The sequence below is a fragment of the Pinus tabuliformis genome, chromosome 5_1, assembly GCF_031772625.1.
Source record: "Pinus tabuliformis cultivar Carrire ecotype Pingquan chromosome 5_1, CPIR1, whole genome shotgun sequence".
Taxonomy (NCBI): domain Eukaryota; kingdom Viridiplantae; phylum Streptophyta; class Pinopsida; order Pinales; family Pinaceae; genus Pinus; species Pinus tabuliformis.
The window spans coordinates 122,738,406-122,765,723 of NC_142305.1; the positions used below are offsets into that span (position 1 = coordinate 122,738,406).

The 27,318-nt window shown below is 33.3% G+C and overlaps 1 pseudogene across 1 annotated transcript; it reads right to left on the minus strand.

Moving 5' to 3' along the window:
* Positions 1 to 2,643: 2,643 nt before the first annotated feature.
* On the minus strand, positions 2,644 to 4,639 carry LOC149163717 (cytochrome P450 716B2-like; annotated as a pseudogene). The gene is made up of 3 exons (XR_016260179.1): positions 3,586 to 4,639; positions 3,063 to 3,250; positions 2,644 to 2,981 (listed from the first exon to the last, which is right to left on the minus strand). The product of XR_016260179.1 is annotated as a cytochrome P450 716B2-like (transcript).
* Positions 4,640 to 27,318: the final 22,679 nt, after the last annotated feature.

Genomic DNA, 27,318 nt, shown 5'->3' on the forward strand with positions numbered 1-27,318 from the left:
CTGCAGTAGCCCTCTACGTCCTCTTTCCAATGCCACCAGTCTAATCCAAATTGGATTCTCCAAGGAAGAGTTATGCGAAATCTCCCACACTGACCTGATTATATACTAGTTCAGTAGAGGAACTTGTACGATGTGCCACGAGTCACGGGTTCGACCTTTGGCTTTGAAAAATATATACAGGAAAATACAGTCCGTTCTCTTTTTGTACCTTCTTACGAAATTTCAATCTGATGCTCAGAGGGAAGGTTATGACAATTTTCCCCAGGTCACCTATTTGGAATGTAATTTAGGAGTCTGCAAAAAGACCAACTTCCTTAGATCATATCTCTGCAAATATAGTGCGAAAAGCTCTGAAATGTGGACCTGAGGTTCAGCGCGATTTCTTCTCAAATGGGTTTTTTTCTTTGCATCTGAAACGTTGCTGAAAAGAAGTTATAGCTAAAATTCCATGATGACCTATTTGGAGTAGCGAAACCCTAGAATCCAAATCTCTAATACCAAATGTTATGAAACCAGCTCAAGAAAAGATAGAAAGGATAGATTAAGGCCTTAGAATTCAACCTCTTCGAGGGGGAAACCTCCTTTACATTACATAAATGAACAATTCTTGGATGATTCAAATGACAAAACGTCCTTTCTATATATAGGAGTATAAGGAGTCATAATATAACCCAGCCGACCTAACAATAATAATATAAAGCCACAAAAATAACAATAGAGGGATTCTATGGGGCACAGTAATAACAATATGGGGATAATAGGAGCACAAAAATATTAATAAGGGATAAAACTACAGTAGTGATGGGGTAATCACTAGTATTATAGCGACCCAATAGCATTAAAGCATTTTACAAATGGTCTGGGAGTGGTCAAGGTTAAGGATTATTGGAGTCGGGGGATCGTTGAAGAGTATGGGTGTAAATGGAATGTTAAGGGGGATTGGCTCCACTCATCTTTGGATCTACCCTGGGAAGAATTTCATCAAGAATTATTAGAAAAGAGCATAAGGTTATCCTACGGATAAGAAATTTTACACTGGGGCAATAGGTCTCTAGGCATGTTTACTGCCAAAGAAGCTTATTTTTTTGTTGCAGGTCATAATCTTTTAGAATGTGGGGATTTATTTTTTTGTTGCAGGTCATAATCTTTTAGAATGTGGGGATTTATTTTTTTGTTGCAGGTCATAATCTTTTAGAATGTGGGGATGGTTATAAGAAATCTCGGTTGTGGTTTATTTGGCCTAAAGTATCAATATTCTTATTGTTAGTCCTTCGACATTGGATTCTTACTTGGGATAGGATAAGGAAGAAAGGTGTATCAGGTCCTTCTCTCTGTAGTCTCCCTTTAATGATGAAGAATCCATGGAAAAATTTCTACACTCTTATGCTTATGCGATGGATGTGTGGTATTTCCTGCTTTATATCATTGGTTTTGATCATAGTTTCTATGGTATTCACGTGGATTTCCTAATGCAATGGAACTTCTTAGATTTCAAAAATCCAATTTTTAATAGGGCATGGATTTTGGCTAGAGGGTTTATCCTTTGGAATTTGTTGAAGGAACGTAATGCGATAATTTTCCAAAATCAAGTGCACATAACTCTTATGGTGCAAGGGCTCATTCTACAAAATATACATGAGCCTATTGTAGCAACCTCTTGGTCGAAAGATGAATGGAAAGTAGAAGGTTGTGACGCTGAGATCTTGCATCGTCTTAATTTACCACACAACACGTGTTTTTCATGTCCTCAAACCCCTCCACATATCCCCTTATCTTCTAGCTCTTCCTTTACATGTTCCCCTTATGGTTTTGTCAAATTGATTTTTGATGGAGCGTCCAAAGGAAATGCAGGAGTTGCAAGTTTTTGGGGGATTTTTTGTGATTGGCATGGGGCTCCCTTGAGAATTTTCACTCATATTTGTGGCTCCGCAAGTAATACTATGGCATAATTTTTAGCTATGGCGAAAGGTCTTTCCATTGTTATCCGTGAAGGTTTTAATTTATTGCAGGTTGATGGATATTCCCAATGAGCAATACAATGTTTGTAGAAGCTCTTAAACAAACAACCACCTGCTAAATTGGTCCATAATTGGAGGCTATAGAATATTATGTCAAGTATTAGTGCTCTCATTATTCAACTAGATTATGTTTTAGTTATGTATTCTCATTGTTCAACCAATGCAGTTGCAGATTTTTTGGCAAACCTAGGATGTAAGTCTAGAAACTTATCTTTGGACGAACGCTGCCCCCTTCTTCTAGTATGTAAAAAGTGGATTGTGCTAGAAACATGGAGCTCAATTCTGAGTTTGTCATGAGGAATCTGGTTTGGAGGTTTTCTTTATATATTAAGCTCTTTTTGGACATCAATATATAATACCTTTTTGAATTAATAAAATTGTTGCAACTCTGTATTACCACTCTAGAACACTTCTCTTTCAACATGTTCAAAAAATTTCATCACTTAAAATTCATCAAACCAAATCTTAATAATATTAATCATCTACCATCATAAAGAGTTTTGACAGCATGTTTATAAAAATAGTTCATAAATGCGTGCACGCAATATAATAGAATACAATAGCTTACAGAAGTCCATGCACATGATAGATCAAGCCGGAAGAAAATAGGTGTCAGCAGTGGGTTGACAAGAAATACTCGAATCAGAGCAGAGATCAAAGTCATACATTAATCGCGAGGAACAAGTTTGATGGGCAGTCCATTGACAGGGACAGGCATGGGGTCCACAATCACCTTCTCCCCAGGATTCACTAAATTCCACTTGGTATTCTTCACAATATTATGGAGAAAAATAAGAATTTCCATTCGAGCAAATTCATTACCTGGGCACATTCGCGGCCCACCTCCAACGGCACAAACGTGTAGGGAGGAGGCCCTGCTCCCTCGAATCTTGATGGATCGAATTTCTCTGGGTTGCTGAACTATTCAGAATTCTTGTGGGTCGAGTTGACAGTCCAATGCATCTGCATATGATAAGCAATTATAGTAAGTTATGTTTTAATCTCAGTAAAAATCCGAAACTAGGATTTCAGGCAGTGGCTCACCTTCCATCCTTTAGGGATTGTGAATCCCTCATATATCAAGTCTTTGACGGCCTGTCGAAAACCTCCTTGAACAGCAGGGAGCAGTCTAAGTGCTTCCTGAGCAACTCTCCAAGAGTACTTCATCCTTTGGAGATCCTCCCATTCTAGAAGTTGCCCTGCCTCCTTTGAAGCTGCTATATCCAGTTGCTCTGGAAATATCAAATGAAACCTTTGAGAAACTGCAACCTCTAATTTACATACCAAATGATATAATGTCTTAAAAAAATGAGAGAGACTGAATTTTGCATCCAGAGAAGATAAGAGCTGCCGAGCCTGCTCCGTAGGGGAATTTGGGTTTTATCAGAAAAACCCTTCTATTTTTTCAACGGAACTAGGTTCGTGGATAAATATTTGAACAAATCTCTGCCCGCTTATTCTTGAGCACCTTACCTCCAGCTAAAGGTCTTCTGTCTGGAACCAGCCTAGATAGTAGGATCTAGCTATCTATAATGCTAATATTAGAGAATTGATTGATTTAGCATACCTGTTAGTACTTCTTCGTAGCAGTGAGGGTTCTCAGCCAAAAATTTGAGCAGTACCGTCAAAGTAGAAGTGCTGGTGTCATGACCTGCATATAATAGCAGAAGAATATTGTCCTTAATCTCGTCGACGGTGAGCGACTTACCCTGCTGGTCAACATTAGAGAGCAGGAAAGACAACAGATCTTGCTCTGGAGAAGCCTTTCCCTACTGCAATGCAATTTTCCTCTCATCAATAACGGCGTCGAGCTGATCACGAATGGCATTAGCTGCATGTTTGGCTTTGTTATATCGGGTGCCGGGTACATCTATGGGAATCTGCAGTACTGCTTTACCGAAAACCTCGAAATGATGCCAAAGCCCAGCGCGTTCTTCCTGATTGTCTATGCTGGCAAACAAGGCACAAGCCACAGAGAAAGTGTAACTTTTAAGTAGAGAAAAATCCATCACCTCATCTTTACCGATCCAGTACTCGGCCAGGTGAGCTTTTGTCATTGAATCCACTCGCCCTACAAATTTCTGAAGGGCTTCCGGCCTCAGGAACGTCATCAGGATTCTCCTCAACCTCTTCGCATCGTCTCCAACGGCTGTAATTAGAGAACTTGGGAAGAGATTTCCCACGGAGGTGGGCCATGAATTGACCACCAGTTTGTTCTCGTTGGAGAACAAGAAGCGGTTGCCTTCGGGACTGCCAAGTACAACAGTTGGGTGGCCAACAAGAGAAGTGGTGAACACGTTTCCATGTTTCTGAGTCCGAATGTGAAAGAATTCACGAGAATTGCCCTTCCTCCGGGATCGTAGAAATTGTAATGTTTCGCCGATCAAAGGCCATCCAAAGGTGCCTGGTGGGATTCCTGGCCAGCTCTTAGTTCGGTGGATGCTGATGAGATAAAAGAAGAAGCCAAATCCGACAACAGATGCGAGAAATGCAGTGAAGATTAGTGGTGGCTTCTCCAGTTCATGGGCCTTGTGCAGGACTGAAACAGCTTCCTTCCAAACCATAGTATAGACAGTTTCAAGGGTTTCAAATCTTATACTGGAAATAGGATAAGCTCCAGGCCTCCAAATCACATTCGAGCTATGGCTTACCGTTAGGTGTGGACTATATATATATGGGCACCTTAGATAAATTAGACTAGAAACAAATAGTTAAAATTTCCAAAATATCACACTAAAAATAAATAGTTAAAATAATAGATACAATAAATTTTAAATATTAATTATTATTAATAAATATAAATTTAAACATAAATTTTTATCCAATAAAATAAACTTTTATTTGCTATTCTGATCGATACAAAATGGAAGAAAATATATATAATATTAGAATAAATATGGATATAAATAAATATTAAACCTTATTTATAAATGCAAATTTAAAAATAAACCCGTCGTCAAATAACTTAACTGACAAGTAAGATTCTTACTGAAATTTATGAAAGATTAAAATATATTAACCCTTTTTTAATGTATTTAAAGATTTGTTTCTTTAATTTAAGATTCTTACTGAAATTTATGAAAGATTAAAATATATTAACCCTTTTTTAATGTATTTAAAGATTTGTTTCTTTAATAAACCGATAGTATAAAGTATTTTCATAAAATATTCGAAGGGTGCTGAAACTGGGCCAGGTTCTCCTGGTTAACGGGTGAAACTTCGTAGGGTCAATTGCCTGTGCTGACCAAGGGCTCTGCCACTGGTGACTCAACGAGCTTACTGACATCATCAATTGGAATAATTTTTTATTTCATAAGTTTGAATATTGATTAGATTATTGTTTTAAAAAGTTTTATATTATTCATAGTTAAATAATAAAAATAAATAATTATTTTGTTTAAAATTTTAATTATTATTATTATTTTTGAAGTGAAGATAATATCGGAATATAGAATTTTATTATATTATCGAAAATAAAGAGATAAATTATTTTGTAAAATAAAAGTAATATGAAAAATATCATTATATATAGAGAATTTTAATTATTATTATTATATTTTAAATGAAGATAATATAGATATAAAATCTTATTACATTATTGAAAAATAAAGAGAGATTATTTTATAAAATAAAGATAATATTATATATAGAAAATTTTAATTATTATTATTATTATCTAAGTGAAGATAATATATAGATATAGAATCTTATTACATTTTTGAAAAATAAAGATAGATTATTTTGTAAAATAAAGATAAGATTAAAAATATTACTCTATATAGAAAATTTTAATTATTATTATTATTTTTTAAGTGAAGAATAATGATTTTGATGGTTAACGTCTGCTGAGACCAAATAATGGTCTATCGGACCTAAAGAAACAAATTATCTATTTTGATTTAAGATTTTATTCCTATGCTCAAAAAGCTTGGAGAGAAGCCTCCCGAGCTCACCATAATTTTGACATTGTAAAAGTCTAGGAAGGTCAGTATTGTAACAAAGATTGTGAAACTGAGATCTAATGTGGTTATATGCGGGGTGAAACTGAGATCTAATATATGAATATAGAATCTTATTACATCATTGAGAAATAAAGAGATAAATTAATTTGTAAAATAAAGATAATATTAAAAATATTATTAAATATAGAAAATTTTAATTATTATTATTATTTTTTAAGTGAAAATAATATATGGATATAGAATCTTATTATATCATTGAAAAATAAAGAGATAGATTATTTTGTAAAATAAAGATAATAATAAAAATATCATTATATAAAAAAATTGTGATGTGATAAACAATTTAATATATTTTAAGGATGCAATCTATTTGAATCTTGAAAATAGAAAATATCTTTATATTTTGATTTTTTTTCTTCGTAAAGACTAATTCTATTAAGAGAGAAAAAATATAGTACAAACAGGCTTGCGAGCAAGCGAAGCAAGAAGCGAGGGAGCCAATGGAGATAGGCTCTCTACCTCGCTCCTTTGTAACAGACAATGGAAGGCTAAGTCCAAAGAGAACACGGAGAAGCAAAAGAAAGAACTGAGCATAGAAAACTACCCTGAGGGGTCAGTTTCTACCACTCGACATTTTTTTCCTTTTTTCTTGCTTACTTTGACCCACCCAGAGGAATTTGGCTGAGCCATTACAAGCTGTAGACTATTCTGCACTGGCGGCGGAATATCTTTATGAGAGTCTGAGGATGAAGAAGAGTGAGTACGTTTCTGAGAAATCTGAGGGTCAGATGGGACTACCGGGACGACCGAAGGAGCGTCCATCGGAGTCTCATCATTTTGCCTGTCTGCTATGGATTCCTCCTCATCCGAGCTCGAGAAGTCTAAATCGTTCATACGACGGGGTGGCTCACAAGGATTCCAGCGCTTGGATTTGGGCTTGCGTTTCATATTCTTCTTTTTGTCGAGGAACTGGGTGCAGGTACTCTGGAGGTGTCCCGCTTGATAACAATGTCGGCAACGGAAGGCTGTATTCTCGTAATCCAATGGTTGAGTCCAGTGGAAATCTCCCATCTTGAGATTGATCTGATCCGGCAGTCCTTTGCTGATGTCTATTTCTGCGCACAGTCTGCCATAAGTGTAGAGACCATTATCCTTTCTGGAAGTATCTGTAGCTAGGTAGCGTCCCAAAGTGTCTCCAATGGCTAGGAAGACAGAGTAATGCCAAAGATGTGCCGGAAGATTCGGGAGCCTGACCCAAATGGGAATCTTGGTGATGATGGCTGTAGAAGGGTCAAATTCTGGAAACCAAGGGGTGAGAAAAAGCCCAGCTGAGCCCCAGAACCAAGGGCCTCCCGTTAAGACCTTTTGGTAGTCTTCATTTGAGTAAAAAACCACAATGAAGAATCCTTTTGAACATAGGTAGATCTTGCTTTTATTGGTCCAAGAGTCATGGATCCATTGATATAGCTCTGCTGTGCGTGGCCAAAGCCCATTAAATCTGCATATAAGTGCAGATTCTGCAAATGTTTGGAAGCGATTTTCAAGCTCAGGATGAGAGCAGTTGATAGAAGGAATTTCCTCTGATTTGTCTACCAGAAACTGTTTTGGAGCCCCATTTGGTTGGGCTGCTTTCGAAGAGGTTTGAGGTTGGGCATCATTTTTGCAAGCTGCATCTTTATAAGAAAAAGAAGGGGCAGAGGAAGTCTGCCCAAAGGACCCTCCTCTTAACCGAAAGGAAACCCCAATAGAAGCGTCCTTATGAATGCTGTAGAAGGAAAGAGGAAGGGTATTCATAAGTTGCTTACCCTGATATAGCAGCCTGAGATAAGATGAGGGGATCCTCAGCCGGCGTTCGAGTTTTTGCAGGAGATCTTGCACAAGATCTGTTGCGTGAACCCATTGCATCATCGTCTTGCTCATAAGTTTGATTTGGATCTGAAATGCCTGTGTCTCTTCAGATCGGTCTGGCTGGTTCAATGGATGAATCTGCTTCCAGCAAATCAGATTCACCGGTCTTGGAGCGATGGCTGAAGCTGGACTCGGAGCACAGAGGATGTGTGCTGCTAACCTTAAAACTTCTGCGCGCATGCCCAGCAAAAACAAGAAGCAGAAGCGTTGCTTGCTTACAGCAGATCTGAGATCTGGAGCATGCCATCCGCAGAAAAGGGATGAGGTGGATATAGATATCCTTATCTGAATCTTTGGCTCTTTGCTTCGGAGAATGAGATCGACCCTGATTGTTGCAGGAGAAAAGGGGCGGAGCGGTTCACGGGCCTCGCACGCTGTTCCTTTAGCTGCCCTTTTCTTCCATTTGATATCGCTTAGTAGAACCGGCCGTTCCACGCATTTCTGGAGGCGGCAGTCCCTGTCTTGATCTGCCGTGAGCAGGAGCGCTTCAATAGCGTTGTATAATCCTGGGTTATCCACTGTGAGCAGGAGCGCTTCAATAGCGTTGAATAATCCTGGGTTAAGAAACCCCCGACCTCCAAAAACGAAGTACTTTGCAGGTGTGGTCGCGAGAATGGGCAAATAGCAGACCAGAGCCCCATGCAGAGAAACCTCCCGGCTTGGACTGTCCTTCCTGTCGACATGATGAATGAAACCTAGGGTTGCAGAGGCGGCCAGGGTCGCGGCGTCCATTTTCATCATTGCTCCCCACAATATGAATTTGATTGCAACAGATCTTGGTTTCAATTCTAACTATGTTTTTTCCATCTTTATATTTTGATTAATGTAAATAAGAAAATAAATATTTTTAAAAGAAAAACATATTTTCTTAAGTTCCATAGTAAAATTGAGAGTTAGTCAATTCTCAATGTACTATGAGATGAATGACTTTATTTCTTATTAGTCAATCCCAACACAACATAGTAGAAAAGAGTTTATAACGTTTGCGACATTAAGAGAGTTGAAGATGAAAAACATTTTCTCTTAAATTGTCAAATTAAATTTAAATTTCAAAATATTTGTCACGCTATCAATCTTCTTAACCTTTTAACTCAACAAAGTAATCGTGGGGTTGGAACAATTCTCTCATTTATTTGCAAATATAAAAAGAATTCCAAACAATCTTCTTAAAATTTAAAACCATATTCAGTATGATGGTTGTAAAATACTGTTCTAATATTTTTTCAAATACATATATAATTCTAAATAATCTCTTACTTTAATGTGAAATAAACCATACACATTTTGATCAAAATATTAATTTAAAGATTGTTTTATTTTTTTTTAGCTGATTATCTTAATTATAATTAAGATGATTAATTTTTTTTTTTCAAATTATGTAAACCCATTTTAATTAAAAAATTAAAAAAACAATACTAAAATTTAATTAGTGATATTTCAATTTAATATATTCAAAATTATATAAATATTATAATTTTTTTTTTTTTTTATTCAATCACTATTTTAAAGGTTTAATATTTTTAATAACAATGTATAAATATTATTCAAAGAATTAACAGTTAAAATAGTGGTTTAGTATTTTCTCTTATTAAAATATAGTTCTTATTTATATTATAACTTAGAATTTTAACATATAGTTCTTATTTATATTATATATATTTTACATTAAATAATTTTTTTTTTTTTATATATTTATTAATTGAATTTATTAAATTTTATTTGTTATAAAATATTATAGGTAGAAATATGAATCATTATTATTTAAATTTATTTTAATATGATATACATATTATAACTTTTTTTTTTCTAACTTTTTTTTTCTAAGAAAATATTTATAATTTTATTAATAAAAACAAAATTAAAATATAATAAATGAAATTGAATAAATTTATTTTTAATGAACATATTTTGTATTTAATCTATCATTTTACAATTATGATATATATATATATATATATATATATATATATATATATATATATATATATATATATATATATATATATATATATATATATATATATATATATTGAATCTAATCATATTTTAAATTTTGAATGTAATCATATTTACTTCTCATCAAAATTTAAAATATGATTAGATTCAAAAAAAAAATATCATAATTGTAAAATGATATATTATATACAAAATATGCTCATTAAAAATAAATTTATTCAATTTCATTTATTATATTTTAATTTTGTTTTTATTAATAAAATTATAAATATTTTCTTAGAAAAAAAAAGTTATAATATTTATATCACATTAAAATAAATTTAGATAATAATGATTCATATTTCTAACTATAATATTTCATAACAAATAAAATTTAATAAATTCAATTAATAAATATATAGAAAGAAAATTATTTAATCTAAAATATATATAATATAAATAAGAAATATAAGTTAAAATTCATTTCTCGAGATAAATTAAAATAAGGATTCAAAATTTATATTTAAATTTAATTAATAAAAATATAAAACCATAAAATTTATAAATAGTTCTTTCTAAACTATTCATTTATTTATGTATTTGTATTTAATGCTATGCATATTATATTATAAAATTATGGAAATTTTCAAAGAAAAATACCTATATATATATATATATATATATATATATATATATATATATATATATATATATATATATATATATATATATATATATATATATATGAATTTCAAGAAGGATTAAAATATAAGAGATACTTGAAATTAACCAGTTGCTTCTATGATAATTATAACAAAATAGAAAAATCCCTTTGAGGATTGAATATTCCAAGGGGTAATACCTATGGGATTTTCACTCTCCACAAGTTAATTGTTCACCATTTTCTTCATTCCATTCCATGCCTTATTTCTCTTACTTCTTTTTTATTTGGCTTCATTGTCTTACTTGGATACCACCTTGAAATACATCATTTGAGCCCCAAGATTAGACTATGAGAAACTCAACCTCAATTGCTTTCTTCAAACATAGGCCTTATATAGAATCTTAGCCTCATGAGTTGGCATGTCATCGTGCCTTTTTCATGTCATTCTTTTGCAAGGGAAATCTGTCATGGGTCCTCGAGATCCTTATCTTCTGGTATGGATTCTTCCTTAGGTTCTTCCGAAGGGGAGCTAATAATCTCCCGTGCTAATGGATTTTGTTGATGTTGTTCAAGAGACTTTTGCATGACCTCTATAGGGTTGCGTGATTTACCTTTTTCTATTTTCATGCTTTCTTGAATGTTTAATTTATCTAAAGACTCATTCAGAGAAGAGAGAGACTTGAACCTATTTTCAAATATAGGGATTTGGTTAGGATTTGTGGTACTTTATGTACTCAAATTTCTGCTTCATTGGGGGATTTCTCTTGAATCAATTAACGCTTTCTGAGAAGGGTTTTCTTCAAATGTTTCTTTGGGATTCATTGCAAAGTCTCTAATAAGATTTCCACATTGATAACAATGTTTGCATCTAGAGGGGACTTGCTCATAATCTATAGGTTGCTTCCAAAATCCTGATAGCAAATATCCATGTACGCTAAGAGATATTCATATAAACATAGATTTGTGCATATGAAGTGTACCTCCCTCTCTTAGTAGCCTCCAATACTTTGACAAAGTTGTTGATGGCATTACTAATGCCTTCAAGGATTTCCCCCACCTAGTGTTCTTTGGGGAGAGAAAAGAGATGGACCCACACTAGGGCTGCAAGGAAATCCTTCTTCTTCGAATTATATTGCTCCTTCTAGAGTTGTATGAAGAGCTACAGTGAGTGACCTTACTTTTGCTAGTTCCTTTAGGGGAATAAATATAAGGGCCTCCCGAACCCTCGATCTATCTTCTGTGCTAGAGAAAATGATTGTAAAAGATCCCTTGCCCCAGAAATCCAATTCTATTTGACCTCTGGGTTCCATTTATTTCGAATCCACCAAATCATGGTTTTCATAAAATTAAAATTTAATATTTTTATATAAAAGATGAGTAGTTTATATAAAAATAAACAACATTGTTAACCATTATCATTCCTCCTTATAAACTTCCCATAGTAACCTAAAATCTACCAACTATTAGAAGGAATCAAAATCTCTAAAAGTGCAATATTAAATAGTGTTATAACCAAAAGTTTCGTGGTATTACATTTCTCCCCCTATCATTCAACTCACTCCCATTCAATATCCCTTGAATGTTTTTGTCATCGCCTTCCCTGAAATGTCTTACTTGTCAATTTATTGCCACGTTGATAGCAAAGACAAGCAGAAGTCCAGGCCTAGGTTATTTTTGTCATCATCCTCGTGATGATGATTATCATCGTCATCATCATCATCATCATCATCATTGTCATCATCATCACCATTGTAGTAATCATCATCGCCATCATTATTGTCATTGTCATCCTCATTGCCATTATAGTCATCATCATTACCATCACCCTCATGATCATCCTCATCATCATCAACATTGTCCTCATCGTCCCCATCATTACTATCATCATCATCATTGTTATCATCTTCAACGTTGTTGTCATCATCATCACAATAATCATCATTTTCATCATTATCATCATAATTCATCATTGTTGTTGTTACCACTACCACTGACACCGCTCAAATTCAAATTGTTAATGAGTAACATCAAAAGTCTTTACAATTTAATCTTAATTTAAATAACTACTAATCAATAAAATCATATAAAACTATTAAATTTTCTATAAATTTTATTATCATTCTTTATTTATAATTAACATTGAACCACCCAAGCAGATTAAGTCCCAATCATTTTATTAAATTCAACTCAACTTATCAATGTTACATGTCATTTTATCGAATTCATTTCAATAAAATTAGTAAACGGTCCCATAAAAATTAACTTTATACTCTAGCATCGAAAGTAGGTATCGGATTAAAAAAATCATTAACAAAACCATTTTTAATATAATTTGATTACATGTGATTTGAGGGATTTGTAACGAAGACCATGTGATTTGAGGGATTTGTCGTAGACATGTGTATTTCTCTAATTCGCAATCAAAGTAATTTTAAATCAACAAAGTTTTCGTTACGCATTACAAAGGGTGACAAAGTATTGGGTCATTCAGAAAAATAAGACAAAATTGTCACATAAATTTTAGAAATTAATTTGAAATTTTAAACCTTGGAATTGTTGTTTAATCATTTGCACAGTGAAGGATTAGGTACAACGTTAATTTTTCAACGAATAGCATAAATAGACCATGGTTTGTTCCTCAAGAACATGGATTACATTTAGGTACATATCTTAAATTTCGCGATGAAGAAATTTTTGGTAAATAATGAATTAATATATATATATATATATATATATATATATATATATATTAATTTTTAATGTTGTAAATTTAATTATTGAAAATTTTAAATATTATTCAAATAATTAGAAAATATTTTTATTATAAAAATTAGTAATAATTTTAAATTATCATTTGAAATTTCCATATTAATTTGATAATATAAATTAATAATAATAATAATATAATTTTAATTTAATAATAATAATAAAAACAATTATTGAAAAAACACATATTTTCAAAATTTATGAAACTTATATATATTTTGGATAAAGAATGGAAATTCAAATTTCACAACTACACCATTAAACCTGTTATAGACTTGACATTATGACTCCAGAAAAGTTTCATACTTGATGGTTTTTTATGGTATACTACAATTTTACCATATTTTAATTGGAAAGTTTTATCATTTTCTGCAAAATTAGCTTATTGTCCAAAGTTGTGTAGCATATTGTCAATATAAGATGAGGAAAAAATAATGAGATGGAATCAAAATATATTAGTGAAAAGGTAAAGTCATTACTCAATATATAAAATATTTTACATAAAGAGTAATTTAAGGTGTGAGTTATTGAAATATAAGAAGGAAACACCAATATTAATTAAAAATAAAGTTGTTTTGACAAATTATTATAAATAGATAAGAAAATCAATATTTTAAAAAATAGACTAAACTTAATATACAAACTGAGCACGATTGGAAAAACTGTTAATTGGTCATTGATACAATGAATTCTATGTATGACAAGTGACTCAATAGTGTAGGTTGTATAGGATACTCATGTTAAGGGTGGTTGTGCTAAAAAAGATTAGAAAAGTGAAAAATAAATATGAGGTTTAAATTATGGTATTGGAATATATAAGTTTTCTTTATTTGTAATTGGGAATATTGTGACTTGTATTATTCAAATTTGAAATAAGGTATGGTGGCATAAAATATCTAATAATGTGGATAAGAACTTTGTAAGTTGGATAATTTTATATGATATTCTTTATATATTTATCAATTTTTTATTAAACATTATAATATTTGAAAATATTATAAAACAAATTTTGAAAAATATCCACAAATACTTCTTGATTAATAGTTTCTTAAAAGTGCAAAAAATAATTATTTACATTTAGAATATTGACATTGTTAATGAAAATGATATAATTTAATAATAATGAAAAACAAAAATACTTACGGAATGATGCAGAGCTCTGCAACATCCAAGTCATGGCACTTAGGGTTTCCCTAGCCATTGAAGCTCTTTTATTTGCATGTACTGGATTGTGCATGTCTTAAAGTTAGATCGAGTGAAAAAGATAGATTGATTTGAATTTTTGATTCTCTATTGCAAATCGAACTTGCTCTGTGACCATCGTTGGTTAATCTGATCTCCACGAAAGTCGTTAACTACTTCAAAGTTATGATGGTTTTTTCGTGGTTTGTTTTTAAGACAGTGCATTCACTAGATCATGAGCTTTGGTTGGAAATTGCTACTTCATAAGGGGTTTGTTCACTCATTGGTAGATGAAGCTGTATCCTTTAAGGCCCTCATAGCTTCACTCTAAAAAAACTAGATCTAAGGTGCATTCAAAATTTGTGAAAAAGGCAGAGGCTATTCCCTTGGTGGTTCTTCCCACAAGGTTTCAAAGAACTTCTTTGAATATTTAGAATGATATTTAGTGGGGGAGTTCACAGGAATGTGGCCATCTCCAAGATCCATGGAGCTATGGTTGGTGAAAACCCGAAAGCCATTAATGAAAGGTAATATTGGCATGTATGCATGCGGAAATGGATTTTTGCTTTCCTATTTGAATTTAAGGAAGATAAATATGTGATTTTTTGAAATGGAAATTTTTTGGGACAAGAGGTATGTATTTCATTAAATGGTCACTGGTCTTTGACCCATATGAAGATATCCTAAATGCAGTTCCTATTTGTTTCAAGCTTCCTTGGATTCCACTTTCATGTTGAAGTGATAATTGTTTACGAGAAATCATAAATGGGTTGGGGAAATACTTGGATAGGGTTGAACCCAGAGGATTCTATTTTTCTTGCATAAAAAGATGTGTTGAAGTACATACGGAAATAGGGTTTCTCTCATAAATAATCTCACATAGGGAGAATGGCCCCATTGCAAGACTCTTGATTATGAGAAATTGTCTTTCAAATGCAGTTTGCAATGAATATGGCCATTTTGTAAGAGATTGAAAGTGGTCTCAATCTGTTAAAGGGGTGGATAAAATAATAGTTCAAGAAGAGCAATGGAAAAGTCAATAAAAGGAAAGAATAAAGGAAATACAACAAATTCTAAATCTCAATCCACGTAGGGTAGAAATGTAGCCATGACCTTGGAAAATCATTTTGATGTCCTCTAGTCTCAAGAAGAAAATGAAAAGGAGCAAAAAGAAATCATATCAAAAGCATCACAAAACAATAAGAAAAAATATGTTGCAAAGGACCAACAAGAAACTCTAGATGAAAATGAGGAAATTCATGAAAAATAACTTGTAGAAGAAATGAATTCATTGGTAAAAAATAAAAACTCTTTGGTTCTAGAACAAGGTGACAACACTGTAGGGAATAAAGGGTAGAAAATGGGCAACACGTATACAGTACGAAAGGATTCATAGGCAAATACTGGGAAAGTATTGACTAGATAGGAAAAAAAATAAATGAATTAGGGAGATGAAAAAAGCAGACAAGAAACTCAAGGCTCCAAAAAAGGACTTGGGAGATATTCTAAGAAGGAAGTGAGAGACGCAAAAGTAGAACTAAATAAAATACATGTAAGTCAACCTCAAATCAATGAGATATTCCAATTAGCGCATGGTAATCCTCTTATGATCATATTCAACTTTGTGATGTAATGTAAATGAGTTTGGATATTGGAAGTATTATGGAGAATTTATAGGTGGAATGAAGCCAAAAGTACTATATCATGGGGTAAATGTTTGAGAGGTTGGATTTAGACTTTGTGCTTAATCTCAATCCAACAAGAAATATTGGAAGAAGGAATGTATCGATTATAGGCTTGATCACAACTTCCTTATTTTAATAAACATAACCATTTCTTTAAAAAAGTAAATAAAAAACAAAAATATTAGGTAAATTAATTCCATAGTTTTCTAATTTTTTATCATCTTGAAATTTCAATGAAGTGGTGATTTAAAACTATGGATTTCTCTTATTTATAATCAAACTATATCTATATTAACGTCATAGCTATCAAGCATCAAGAGGGCTTGAATTTCATGAGGTGAGCAACTATTTTAGAGTGCAAAAATTTTGGTAAGCTTTGCACCTCATTAGGTTTGATCCCTCTTAGTGCTTGATAGATCAAGGGTTAGGATGGATCTAGGGTGGTTTCAATCATGAGCAATCACCAAAAAATTTGTATATGATCAACATTTTGTATATGTACAAGATTAATCTAATAATATGCAATTTACTTATTTTTCTCGCATGGTTGAAAGTATAGAAAGTATTATTAAGAAGAATCAATGTTAATTTATCTTCTTTAGTTTCTAGTTTTTTATTATAGTTATACTATTTGTAGATGACCAAAATTATGTATACATTTAAAGAAAATCTAATCATTTTAAATATACTTAGTTTCCTCGGTTTGTTAAAAGTATATTTGAAGATTTACATGAGAAATATATTGAATAGACACAAAGTAGTGTATTGAACCAATGCATCTACACTGAAATATATGCATTATTCCATTGATTTTAGTTTACATTTTGATTTCTATTTCAATTTCTATGTCTATGTCTATTTCTATTCAATTTATAACACAACAATTTCAATGTAAATTGATCAATAACTAATAAAAAGTGTACATGAAAATCAATGTGTTGATTTCAATATATGTGATTGGTGCAAGAAAAAGTACCATCTCTCTCTCTCTCTCTCTCTCTCTCTCTCTCTATATATATATATATATATATATATATATATATATATATATATATATATATATATAATCTATCAAACATTAATTAGTTTTCTAACATATTTATTCATCTAATTCACATTTAAGAAAAAATTATTATTTTGAATATTGTAAATATCTATTTATCTATATTGTATGCATGTATATGAGGGAGATATTTCATAATTATTTAATAATGATTTTACTATAAACTATTTAATAAAATATTAGTTTTTCAATAATTGTTGTGAAATATTAAATACTTGTATAAATTACATTTTTAACCTTAACCTAGACTAGCACAACCATTGAGCCCCAAAACTAGCTCTCTTCCACACATTTTCTTAAACCTTTTCTCTTCTATTTTCCCATATTAGTGCCTCATAAGCTATCAAAAGTTGTTACATGTTGATTTCAGGAGTGTATTTGAGTGATTTTCAAATTATATCATTTTGTGTGCTATTTGATCTTCGTTTTGTTTATCAGCTATGGAATGTAGCCACTTTCCACAACTAACTCGCAATTCTATAGCCGTTTTCATTGTTCTGTAGGTTACAGGTGTCGATAGGAGGAATGAGACACATGGGCAACTCAGGAATGATCCACACATGGATGAGGTCCTATTTTCTTAGCCAAGTTCGTGAGGAAAGGTACCGGTCAAAGGGTGGTCAACAAAGAGTTCTACATTAACTACAACTATGTTCTTGCATGTAAAAGAAGCCCGAAGCTGTTCATGAACTCATGGCTCCATTTTTGCCACCTGTAGGCCATCTCCATAACACACTCCAACATCCACCTTGCGTAGATTTGCTTCTCATGGCAGCTGAGAGGATGAATCCTCGGATTCTGACCTGTTCACGTGTCCATTGCTGAAGAAATTCCTCTGAGATAGAGTGATCTATTTCCTCTATAAATATAGCATTTGCAACGCAGATAGTTAGTTCTTGATACTATTGATGTAGCGCTATTTTGTTGTTGTGTAACTGAGAGACATGTTCCTCTGTTTTGATAATACAAAACTCTGTTTTCCACATGGTTGTCTAAGTGTGGTTTGGAGTGACAACGTGTTAGTCTAAAGTTGTGCAGAGGGCCCTTGCATAGCTGAGGACCCTTCTTTTGTTTTGTATAGTTTTTCATGTATATTTTCTCTTATTTGAGATGTACATTTCTCATGTTTAGCTTATGGTTTTAATCATTCTAATCCTGTACATGTTTTTGCAGCCTGTTACATTTTCTACTAACATTGATCAATGCACTTCAGAATAGGTCTTTAAGTCTGGTTATGCTCGAGATTTTTAATGTAGTTTTTGCATCAAGTGGTGATCTGAGACTTGCTTCCTCTGCTGAACTTTAGTTTTAAATTCTAGTTGTTATGCTTTTATTTAGTGAGATTTTTTTACTACTTAAGATAGTTAGATATCAGTTCTTCATGCTATATGATGATATCTCCGAAGCCTTTAGCTTAACCCTGTTTTAGAAGTTAATTGGAAAGCTATTGTGATTATAGGTGAAGTAATTGATTTTTATTTCATTAGTCTACAAGTAAATAGTTTATATGTTAGTTCTTTCATGCTATATGATGATATTTCTCGATTCTTTAGCTTAACCCTGTTTTAGAAGTTAATTGATGAAATATTGCAATTATAGATGAACTAATTGACTTTGCTTTCTTTAGAGTGCAAATAAGATAATTTAAATGTCATTATTTCATGCCATATGATGATATTTCCAGAGTCTTTAGCTTAACCCCATTTTAGAAGTTAATTGACGAAATATTGTGATTATGGGTGAAATCATTGACTAGTTTCTAGTTTCTTTACTTTTTAGTTTTGAGTGCAGCAGTTTATTAGATTTCAATTCTGTAATTAGGATGGACAACAGAGATAGTAACCTCATTTTTAGTACTTCATTTTTAGCTTGATTTATGTAGCTGCATGTTTACACTCTTGTTCAAGTTCTGATTTTGTAGACAACATGTTTTGAGATCTTTGAAGTTCTAAGTTTGGAAATTACCATAAGAAGCATAAACCTTGTCTTCAATTCTACATCCACACTTGATCTTTAAAAGTATTCTTAAAACTTTAGACTAGGATTTCCATTTGCATTAAACACTTTAGGAGACCAACAAGAACAAAACCCCAAAACAAGATAAAAACTAAAAATAGTGAGGTAAGAAAAGGGTTGTATAGCACATACAGTGCACTACACTTCATCAATTTATGACTCCTGGATTGATAAATTATGTAGAAATTTAGGACACACTAAATTGACTAAAAATTTTGGCGCCATTGCTAGGGAAGTGTAACTAGGTAGCCTATCTCTTACATTCAAAAAAAAAGGGGGGAAAATTAATAATTTCTTGAAGTATGCTCTCCTCTTGCACCTAGTGTGATCTGGAGGATCAGAAAAGAGAGTTATTAGTTCAATAATTTCTTGAGTATGCTCTCTTCTTGGACCTAGTGTGATTTGGAAGATTAGAAAAAGGATTATTAGCCCAATTAAAAAAAAATCATCGAAAAGAAAAAAAAATGACATGCATAGAGAAAGAGATTCTAGGGGAAGGTTTATAGCTAGGGGCAAAAGTTTGATTTTTACAGCTCCAACTACTTCAAGGAATAAAAAAGATACACCTCCATCCCAGACTCATACTCTCCGCCTTAGGATTCTTGGAATTCAAGGGACAACAACTGAATTAGAAGATTCTCCCACACCATCTACTAAATCTGACCTAGGAGAAGAACCCTTCTTCACCTCCATAGGGGAGCCTATTGCAGTGAAAGAAGTAGAATTACCTAGAGAAGAAGAAGAGGTAGAGACTCTCTCTCATTAGCGATTAATAGAAGAGCCAAAAGATTCCGAGGAAACTGTCATGGCAAAAAAAGTACAAGATAGAGAATTTTCACTATTTGGAGGAGGAGGTAGAGGTAGAGGTAGAGGAAATAATGGAGGTGGTAGAGGTAACAATGGAGGAGGTAGAGGTAATAATGGGGGAAATAGGGAAGGAGATAGCTCTTTTGGATTCCTTATAGTAGATGAGGAAACCCATACAACAATGAAAAAAATTTCACCATCTTTCCTCCCAAACTTTTATGGATTGCGAAGTGAGGATCCTGAAACATTTCTATTTGAGTTTGAAGTCTTATGCCGAACCTAGAACTATCCAGAAGAATCTCAAAAACTCAAATTGTTCCCTTCAACATTGAAAGGGGCTACTCTAAAATGGTTTATGGGATTAGTCACTCAATCTATTAGGACTTGGAATGATATGAGGCAGGCATTTTTGGATAGATACCTAGATTATTGTATACCTACTAATCATAAGGATGAGGTATTCAAAATGATGAAAAAAGAAGACGAGAACTTGGAGGATTTGCTTGAAAGATTTCAATACAACTTAAAAAGAGCAAAAATGAACAATTTAGATGAGGAAACCTTGAAAGCCATTTTATTGAAAGCCATTAGAGATGAATGGATAGATATTTTAAGCATGATGGGGAAGGGAGACATCTCTCAACTTCCACTAAGTGACATAGCAGAACTATGTGTCCATCTCTCAAGGGGAAAATCTAAAACTGGAAAAGGGCCTAGAGATTCTTCTCTTATTAGAGCAAGCAAATTTTCAACTCGGACAGTAAGTAGGTTAGAGATTGGAAATTTGCTTAATGAGTTCAAAATTGACATTCTAGGGAGTCTTAGTGAACAGCTAGACACCCTCAAAATTCAAAACAAGAAGAAAATAGAAGTTGATGCCTTAGCCATCTTTTGCCCAAAATGTAGAAAGAAACATGCTCTAAGAGAATGTCCCTTAGATGCAAAAGTTTTAGAAACATGTATGATTTGCTCAGAAAGTCATGAGACCAAGGATTTTCCTTCAATCCCGGGACTCAAAGTTGTCTTTCAGGAGGACCCAAATTCTATAGAATCTCTTTGTTTCGTTTCAAGAAGACCTTGGCAAGGGAAACAAAATCAAGGATTTAAAAATTCAATGAATTTTCAGCCCCCACCAAATTGGAATTCTTGGCAACAACCATGGCCTCAACCTCAAAATCAGTATCAATCTCAATCATGGGCACAAGGGGTACAAAATCCTTATGGGAGATTTTCTCAATATTATCAAAATCCTTAAGCTTATCAGGGCTATCCTCTTCCACAAACCCAACAACAAAATCCACAACTTCCAAATCAAATCCCACAACTTTCATTACCATTTCCACAACAACAACCTCCTCAACAAAATCAAAATACTCAACTCTTGCTTCCATTTCAACATAAGCCAAATCAACTACCAGCCTAACCATTACCAAATCCCAACAATAAAAACCCTCAGAATGCTTACATGGTAGAAGGACGAAAATTTCCTACCTACATGATTGTTCCTCTAGATCTTAATGATGTTCAACTTAGATCTGGTAGGATTTTAGAAAAGGAAAAACCTTCTTTAGATGTTCAAGAGCAAGATGCTTCTGAGGAGGATTCTCTGAAAGTCAATAGAAGTTTTGAAGAAGCATCCCTTCAAAACCCAACCATTCAAAAAGAAAAACAAAAAGAATCAACCCCCACAACTCCTATAGTTGAGCAACCTATATCTACATCCACACCTCCTTTTCCTGAGAGATTACAAAGTGACAGAGGAGTGGAAAAACAAATCTTGTTGCTTGACTATGATTTCCTAGATGAATTAAAGAATGTCTGTATCAAGATTCCCTTGCTACAAGCCATTAGAGAGATTCCTATTCTAGCAAAAACAATAAAGGAGTTGAGTATCAAAAGACCAAGTAGGAAACCAAGAGACACAAAAAGAATCCACCTTGTAGGAAAAATAACAGATATCATGATGGGAAAGATCACCATGTAGAAATATGTGGATCCAGGTAGTCCAATTGTCAAGACACACATAAATGGAATAGAAATTCCTAATACATTGATTGACTTAGGGGCTGCTATAAACATTATGAGTAGACAGACTATGGAACAACTTAAACTTCCTAATCTTCTTTTCACACCTACCTTACTGCAACTTGCAGATAGATTAGTAATCAAACCAGATGGTGTACTGGAAGATATTTCAGTCTCCTTAGATTCTTGGGAATACCAATAGATTTCATGATTTTGACTCCCAAGAATAATCTAGGAGGACACCCACTCATCTTACGAAGACCTTGGCTAGCCACAGCTGATGCTTTTATTAGTTGTAGATCCAGTGACATGTACATTTCTGATGGTAGTTCAACAAATAAATTTACTTTGTATCCTCCAGCAAAAGTAATTACAGAAGTAGGAGACAATGAATGGGTCGATGATGAAGATGCTATACAACCTGTCTTTACTCTCTCTAAAGTTAGCGAATATAGTCAAATCTTGAACATATTAGAAAATTTTGAAACATATTCAGAATACAATCACACACAATTTCAGTTAGATTCTGATATTGAATACTTGTCATCAAGGCAAATGTCTCTCTACTCTATGGAAGAGTTTAGCTGTTCTACAGTTGAAATTTTTCCAGGTAAAACATTGAATATCAACAAAAATTTGGAAAATTTACAACAAGAGGAGCTAACCAAAATCTTACAAAAACATTCTGATGCATTTGCATGGGAGTATACTGATATGAAAGGTATTGACCCTAAGAATTGCATCCATCATATTTATATTGAGGAAAACAGTAGACCAATTAGACAACCTCAGAGAAGGATGAATCCAAATCTTAGGGAGATTGTGAAAGAATATCTCCAAAAATTACTCAATGTGAACTTCATTTACCCAATCTCAGATAGCTGATGGGTTTCTCCCTTGGTGATAGTACCCAAAAGGAATGGTAAATGGAGGGTGTGCATTGAATACAGGGAATTGAATAAAGCAACCTTGAAGGATCATTTTCCTTTTCCCTTTATCGATCAAGTATTAGATACATTAGTAGGAAAAAAGTAATTTTCATTTCTGGATTGTTTTAGTGGTTATAATCAAATTCAGGTAGCACTTGAAGATCAGGATAAAACCACATTTACTTATCCATGGGGAACTTTTGCCTACGAAGTGCCCCCTTTTTGGATTATGTAATGCACCAGCAATATTCCAAAGAGCAATACTAGGAATTTTTTCTGATCTAATCCATGATTGTGTAGAGGTATATGTGGATGATTTTACAGTCTATGGTAATACATTTGAAGAAGCCTTGGAAAATTTGGAAAAAGTCCTTATAAGATGTAAAGAAATAAACCTTTCATTAAGTCATGAAAAATGCTTTATGATATTTATTGAAGGTATTGTTTTGGAACATCATATTTTAGGGGATGGGATTAAAGTAGACAAATCCAAAGTTGAAGTAATCTCCAAGTTACCTATTCCAAATTGTCAAAAAGATGTTAGAAGTTTTCTAGGATTTACTGGATATTGTAGAGGATTTATAGAAAGCTTTACCAAAATAGCATCTCCACTCTTAAAATTGCTTACAAAAGACTATGAGTTCAAGTGGAGCCCTGATTGCCAATCAAAATTTGAAGCTTTGCAAATAAGAATATCTGAAGCACCTATCATGAGAGGACCAAATTGGAAACTTCCTTTCTATATTTCTACATATGCTTCAGATATAGCTCTAGGAGCTGTATTGGGACAAAAGGACTTGGTTCCTTATGCCATTTACTATACCAGTAAAAATTTGACTCCCACTGAGTTGAATTATACTGTGACTGAAAAAAGAGTTCTTATCTATTGTTCATGCAATTAATAAGTTCAGACATTATATAACAGGCTATGAAACTTTCATTCATACTGATCATTATGCAATTAGATATCTAATGAAAAAACCTATTACTAATGGCAGAGTTACAAGATGGCTCCTACTCTTATAGGAATTCAATATTACTGTGTTAGATAAACCAGGGAAACAAAACAGAGTTGCTGATTTCTTGTCTAGGATTCAGAATATCAAAGAAGATTCTCCTGTAGAGGATAAGTTTCCTGATGAATACTTATTTGCAGTAACTACTAAAACTCCTTGGTTTGCAGATATGGCTAACTATTTGGTTACAGGGAAACTACCTCCACATTTATTTCCTAGTGAAAGAAGAAAGATTATTATAAGAGTTCAAGATATTCATGGATTTCTAGAGAATTGTTTAAAACAGGGCCAGACTTTGTGATCACAAGATGTGACAACATGACAACCTATAAAATCCTTTCTTTAGGATATTATTGGTCGTCCGTATTCAAAAATGCAAAACAATATGCCAAAAGGTGTGACAGCTGCCAAAGGGTAGGGGAACCTACCCCATCAAATGAGATGCCATTACAACCTCATGTACTCATCGAACCCTTTGAAAAATGGGCTTTAGACTTTATTGGACCTATTAATCCTCCATCTAAACAGAATAATTATATATTGGTATGTACTAATTATGTCACTAAATGGGTAGAAGCCAAAGCATTATTTTCTGCTACTGAAAATACAGTAGTTAATTTTCTTTATGAGGATATTTTTACTCGCATTGGTGTTCCAAGAGAAATTGTGACAGATAAGGGAAGTCAATTCACATCCATGATGATGGAGAAGCTGATGGAAGAGTACAAGGTCAAGCATAGAAAATCCATTCCTTATCATTCGCAAGCAAATGGTCAAGTGGATTCCACAAACAAAGTAATTGAAGGCATCATTACCAAGACTGTGCATCTACACAGAAGAGATTGGGTAGAAAGGCTTCCTGAAGCCTTATGGGCCTACAAAACTAAATGGAGGAACACAACATGACACACTCCCTATGAACTTGTTTATGGGAAGGAAGTTCTGCTCCCCATTGAGTTCCAAGTCAAAACCTTCAAGATGGCAGTTCAGTTGGGAATGGATCTATCAGAAGCTCAAAATCATAGACTGGAGCAGTTGAATGAACTAGATGAGATCATACAAGAAGCAGTTCAAAAAACTAATGTTGTTTAGCAGCACAGAGCTAAGTGTCGTGACAAATACATCAAGGACAAAAAGTTTCAAGAAGGAGATTGGGCATTGCTATTTGATTCAAAGTTCACAGATTTTCAAGGTAAATTTCAGACTCATTGGCTTGGGCCATATGAGATTGAATTTTTTTTTAGCAATTGAGCAGTAAGAATCAAAACAATTGATGAGCATCAAACTCCTCTCATTGTGAATGGTCATAGATTGAAGATCTATCATAAGTCACTCTCAAAGGAGGGATTTATCAAAATCTTTCAAGATAATTCTGCAATGAGGTTGGTGAAGAAGAATCATTCTTCTCCACTAGCCTAGTCTTTGTTCTTTTCATCATCATCTAAAAAAAATAAATATATAAATAAATAAATAAATAAAAATGTATAAGCCTGAAAACCAATCACTGATTAGCAGTCTTATATAGAAAATACAGGGCGAAAATCAGAAGATTCTGACGCCCCAAAAATCTCTCATTTCACTCATAGTTGTTTTATCTCATTTCATTTCATTTCACTCCATCTCACGACGACATTCCATCAATGAAATTTCTTTAAGTTTATCTTCATATTCACCTTTCCATATATCATTCATACAGTCATTTTTCATTTCCATTCATTTGCCAGGTCATATGTTATTCACTATGTCAGTTTCCGTAGTTGAATTCTGATTCCGCAGTTGATTGTTGATTCCGCAACTAATCCTCTGTTACTCTGCAGTGACAGTCAAGTGATTAGCCAAATAATAGTGGAAGCAAGATACAGGTATGGAAGAGGAAGATATTTTGAAGACATCAACACCTAAAAGCACCGACAGAGGTAGCCAATTAAAAGTTAGCAAAACGAAATAGGTATGATTCCAAGGTATGGAAAAAACCATTTTCAAATAGCAATTCAAATGCATAATTTGTATAGTTTGTAAATCACAAGCTCCATAATATGTAATGATTTGACTTGATGGCTACATTAACTCGACCATATCCTCCTCATCAATCCTAACGGTCTCATAATCCACTCCTGAGTTTAACTCATACTTAGTCGTACATCCTCATTACACTTGTTAAAATGGTTAATCATGCAGACATGAGTTGATTGAATATGACTATTTTCCACTGACGTTCCACTCTGCAGCCTTTTTAAGAACCCATTGACGTCCACTCCACAGCCTTTTATGAAGTCAAACTCTGTTTAGTTTCACAAGTTTCATGAGTGACACTTTGCCTCCACATTTTCACACCGGGTTTTATGGTTTTCTGTTCATGGTTTGTTTACACAGACTTCTGCTTCGTGAACTCACTCTCATTTCATGCTCCACATTCTTCCCATTTTGTAATCAATGATTTTCTCCGTAGCCCTCTTGCATTTTCCGCTCACATAACCATTCTGCTCCCATAAAACTATAATTTACAGAGGTATCTTCACAGTAAGAAGGAGGAATGGGTCTTATAATGAGAATAGAGCTCAAAGGAGCTAAATTCATGGAGGGATACCCACAGCTTAAGAGCACATTGAAGAAGGCAAGATGGTTGCAATTTATTAAGAAGTTCAAGGGTCATAATAAGGAAGTTACAAAAACGTTTGCAAGATCTTTCAATGGTGTAGAAGTTGAAATTGGGGACACCAAATTTCCAGTGATAGAGTCATCCATTGCAGCAGCAACAGAGCTTCCATAAGAAGGAGAGCGATGGTTTAAGAATAAGGACTAGGATGAAAAGGTCTGGAGGGTCATTCTTCATAATCCAGGTATGGACGTATCAATTTTTAAACAAGGAATCCCTGTTTCAACCTTAAAGGATAGATGGACTAGTCTGCTATTGATCATTCAGAAATTCATTATATGCAAGGGCAGGTATGGCTCCATGTACATGTATCATATCAGATTATTAATGAATTTCTTGGAGAATAAGACTATCAACCTTCCTTATTTCCTGTTGAGTAGTTTGAGAAAAATGTCTATTACTGTGCAAAAGAATATAGATGATGTGGATCCTCATCTCTACCATCATGGCCTTATTAAGATCCTAGTTGAGAATCATTTGAAAGAGAGGAAAGATACATGGGAAAAATTCCTAGTTAGGAATTTCTTCCAAGACCCTCCTGAAGTGCCTGAGGGAAGTTCAACAAAGAAAAGTAGGAGAAAAAGAACAAATTTAACAATCCAAGATACTCCTACTAATGTGACCAAGGAAACCAATAAAGAAGAATTACCTTCCGAAACATTGACTGAGATTAGAAAACAAGTAAA